The sequence below is a fragment of the Vigna umbellata genome, chromosome 5 (genome assembly GCF_029865625.1).
Source record: "Vigna umbellata cultivar VRB3 chromosome 5, Vumbellata_1.0, whole genome shotgun sequence".
NCBI lineage: Eukaryota > Viridiplantae > Streptophyta > Magnoliopsida > Fabales > Fabaceae > Vigna > Vigna umbellata.
In genome coordinates, this window is record NC_142169.1 from 37928408 (window position 1) to 37933379 (window position 4972).

A 4972-nucleotide genomic window follows, 5' to 3' on the forward strand; every position below is an offset into this window, starting at 1 on the left:
AAAAAAGTTGCGATTTTAGTTCAAAACGAAAAGGATTTGAAAATAAAAGCTATTAGAAGTGACCATGGAGGTGAATTTCAAAATGAATTGTTTGAAACTTCTCTGCACCGAGAACTCCTCAACAAAATGGAGTTGTAGAAAGAAAGAATAGATCCTTAGAGGAACTTGCTAGAACTATGTTAAATGAATATAATGTTCCTAAACAATTTTGGGTTGATGCTGTGAGTACTACATGTTATGTATTGAATAGAATGCTTATTAGACCTATTTTGAAACATACTCCTTATGAACTTTTTAAGAGTAGAAAACCAAATGTTTCACCTTTGAGAATTTTTGGATGCAAATGTTTTGTCTTATATAATGGAAAACTAAATTTAGGAAAATTTGACTCTAAAGCGGATGAAGGTATTTTTCTCGGATATTCTCTAACGAGTTAAGCTTATAGAATATTTAATCGAAAAACTTTTGTAATAGAAGAATCTGTACATGTTGTCTTTGATGAAATTGTGGACCTTGAGGCAAAACCTCTTGAGTTAGATGAATCAGATGCAGGAAATGATGATGAATTGCCAAAGACAACAAATGAAGCAAATAATGATGACAATCCTCAAGATGAAGATCTACACAAAATATGGCAATAACCTAGAGGATTATCATTGGACAACATTATCGGAGACATTTTCGAAGGGGTAAACACTAGAAGAAATATAGAAAATTATTGCATGAATGTTGCTTTTGTTTCACAGATAGAACCGAAAAACATTAAGGAAGCTCTTCAAGATGAAAAGTGGTGTATAGCAATGCAAGAAGAACTCAACCAGTTTGAAAGAAATCAAGTTTGGGAATTAATTCCTAGAAAAGACACTCATCAAGTAATTGGAACCAAATGGGTGTTCAGAAACAAACTGGATGAAGATGGAAACATTACCAAAAATAAAGCTAGGCTTGTAGCACAAGGATACAGTTCAGAAGAAGGTATAGATTATGATGATACATATGCTCCAGTTGCCAGGTTAGAGGCAATATGCCTACTCCTTGCTTACGCATCTATAATGAAATTTAAGTTATTTCAGATGGATGTTAAAAGTGTTTTTCTAAATGGTTTCATCAAAGAAGATGTGTATGTTGAACAACCACCAGGTTTTGAAGATTTTAAATATCCTAATCACATCTATAAATTGAAAATAGCACTATATGGTTTAAACTAAGCACCTAGATCTTGGTATGAAAGGCTTAGCAATTTTCTTTTAGAAAATGATTTTAATAGAGGAAAAGTTGATTCAACATTGTTCATTAAAAGAGTCGGAAAACATTTTCTGATTATCCAAGTATATGTTGATGATATTATATTTTGTTCATCTAATAAATCTCTTTGTGAGAATTTTGCTAAGACTGTGTAGGGAGAATTTGAGATGTCAATGATGGGAGAATTAACATTCTTCCTCGGTCTTCAAATTAAGCAAATGGAAGAAGGTACGTTCATTTCTCAAACTAAATACTACAGAGAAATTCTTAAAAAAATTGAAATGGACAATGCCAAGGAAGCATCTACTCCCATGGGAACCTCATGCTATTTAGAAAAAGATGAGACAGGTAAAGAGGTAAATCAAACTAAATACAGAGGTATGATCAGTTCTTTATTATATCTTACTGATAGTAGACCAGATATTATGCAAAGTGTTTGTGTGTGTGATAGGTATCAATCTAGTCCTAGAGAATCTCACCTTACTACAGTTAAGCGTATTTTGAAATATCTTAAGGGCACTACATCCTTTGGTTTATGGTATCCTTCAGGAGTGGAACCTAGTCTTGTAGGTTTTTCTGATGCAGATTATGGAGGTTGTAAGATCAATAGAAAAAGCACTAGTGGAACATGTCATCTTCTAGGGAGTTCCTTACTTTCCTGGCACTCTAAGAAACAAGCCTGTGTAGCCTTACCACTGAGGTAGAGTATATTGTTGCTGGTAATTGTTGTGCACAAATCTTATAGATGAAACAACAATTAGAAGATTATGATATTCACTTAGATCATATACCACTTAAGTACCATAATACAAGTGCAATTAATCTTACAAAGAACCCTATTATGCACTCTAGAACTAAGCACAAAGAGATTAGGCATCATTTCCTTATAGATCATGTGCAGAAAGGAGTGTGTGAGATAGAGTATATTGACACAAAGTACCAATTAGCTGATATCTTCACCAAAGCACTGCCTAAGGATAGATGTTTTGAGCTTATGAGGGATATAGGAATCCTAGAAATCTCTTAGAAGTATTTTTCGTAAAGTTTCTTGTGTTTTAGCGTGTTTAGTCTATTAAAAGCACCTTTAATCCATTAAAAGTGTTACCCCTGATACGCTGCAGACTCGCATACGATATAATCGATTAATTCAAGTTTTAATCAATTACGTAATAGATTAAAGAGTATTTTAATCGATTAAAAGCATTTTAGTGTGCTGGTTTTTTATTTTCTAGCCGTTGGCAATAGTTCTTAACGTCTCTAAACGTCTATATTGTGATTTTTTTACCGTTTGGAAGCTCCTCTTACTCTATTTATACCCCATTTTTTCTTCCTTACCTTACTTAGTCTTTCCCAACTTTTTTGAGATCATCTTCTTCCCTTTTTTCATCATCTAAAAGCTGCTGCCACCATATTTTCCCTTCACATATGGCTGAATCATCCAGAAGGAGGAGAAGACGAAGGAAGCATGGCTTCTGAGAGCAACCTTCCGCAACGTGATGCAAATGTTCAAGGATGGATTTCAGATGTAGAAGAACAACAATCTTTTTCGCAGTTTTGGAAGGAAAGAAAAGTTCTCAAGCAAAAGTTTATTGATCTCCAATGGTTCACATCTTATGGATTCAACTTTGCTCATCTCATTGTTAAACAAGGAGTTCAATACTTGATGGAACTTCGAGGGAGTTACTATCCTGATCTGGTTCGGATTTTCTACTACAACCTTAAGGTTCATGATGGTATTTTCCAACAAGGGTAACGGGGGTTGATATTGTCCTTGACAATGAAGTTTGGGCAAATGTTTCTAAGATCCCTCTTTTGGAAAACTCTCAAATTATACCAAGTGATTTTATTGACTTTAACAAAATCATGGTATATTACTCTTTTTTGAAGCATCCCCAGCAGCACCAGAATAGCAGACTCCTTCTTGTTGGTGGATTGAAGATGGAAGAACCTTTTCTCCATTATCTTCTTGTGTGGCTCTTATGTCCCAGAGGGTTCAACCATGCCTAATGCTCTGAATTTGATCTTATGATCATGTATGGGATACTTCAAACTATTCCTATTAATTGGCCCCATCTTATCCAGAGCATCATGTTCAAAGCAAAGAGGTTGGATTTTGCACATCTCCCCTATCCGCTCCTGGTCTCCCGCATATGCGAATATAAAGGGGTCGATATCTCCAATGAAAGAGTTTTGAGCGTGTGCTTTCAAACCACAAAATTGGAGATAATTCCCTGAAGCAAATGGGCTTCATAAAGCAAGGAAATGTATACATTCATGCTAATGATGTTGATGCTCACGCGATGAAGATGAAGAAGATATTCTGATGCCTGACCCAACTCATGTTGTAGGACCATCTCAAGTGCAGGAAGAGTTTAATATGGCAAGCTTGTCTAGGAAAATGTCTGAGATGGCAAGACTGCAAAATGCTCGCCATGAGGAAATTTGTACTCATCTCGAGAACGTTGATGAGAGGATCTCTGGTTTAGAGAAGAACTTTCAAGATAGTGATGACTTTTAAGTCCTCTTGTTCTAAGATGTTTTAAATATTGCTTGTGTTTCAAATCTATGCTTTGAAAGTTCTAGTATGTTTCAATGTTTAATGATATCATATAAAATATTACGTTTACATCTTATGCATACATGCTTTTTATTAAGGGGAAGTATAATTTTAACACAACTTTTTAATTATGATTAAAAAAGGGGGAGAAAATATTTTAAAGCTTATATTTTCCTATGTTTTTCACTAATGTTATTTTTCTTGCTTAAGTTGCGTTTTTATCCAGGTTATTACTAAAAGCTTTAAAGCAAAATGATTTTTGATCATCATCAAAAAGGGGGAGAATGTTAGCAAAATGATGAAGAAGAAGTTTTGATGATGTCCAAATCAAGTCAAGAAGTATAAGTTTCAAGAAGATCATTTGAAGACTTGTATTATTATATAAAGCTTTTGTAATAATTGTAATTAAGTGGTTAGGACTTAGATTCTTAGTAGATTTTTGGTTCCATGTACTTTCATAGTTGAAATTTGATGTTTGGAGTAAAAAATGTACCGTATTAATCGATTAAGACCAGTAATAATCGATTAAATTGATAAAAGCTGAAAAACTCTAGCTAGCTTCGTAATAATCGATTAAAACTTACTTTAATCGATTAGTTAATCGATTAAAATGTAATTTAATCGATTAAAAGTGATCGTTGGAGTTTATAGACGTTGCACTCGTTTTAATCGATTAACAATGATATTAATCGATTAAAAGCGTTAAATGGCTGAAAATGAAGAACAGAAGAGTATTTGCTTGAGTCTATAAATAGGCTCTCATTTTCCATCAACAGCAAATCTTCCCTTGTGCTCTAGATCTCTGAAATCATTGAGAATTGTGTACTCTTGCTCAGCTAAACAAACTCTTGTCTGTGAAGCTGTTAAAGTACTACTGCGGTGAGAGAGGAATAGTTGGTTCATCCTTGGTGCAACTGAGGAAGTGTTTGGAAGAGGTTCATCCTTCATGAAGTATTCGGAGGAAGTGGTTCATCCTTTGTGAAGACTCAAAGGAGGTGCAGGTTCATCTCTTGTGGTATCAAGAGAGGTGGTTTCTAAACTTTTACAAATTGTTTCTTTGTGATTGTAATTTGTAATCGTTTTGTGATTAATGAAGTGTTTATCTTGGTTTTGAGATAAGCGACTAGATGTAAGATTGGTAAGATCCGAACCAGGATAAAATCATTTGTG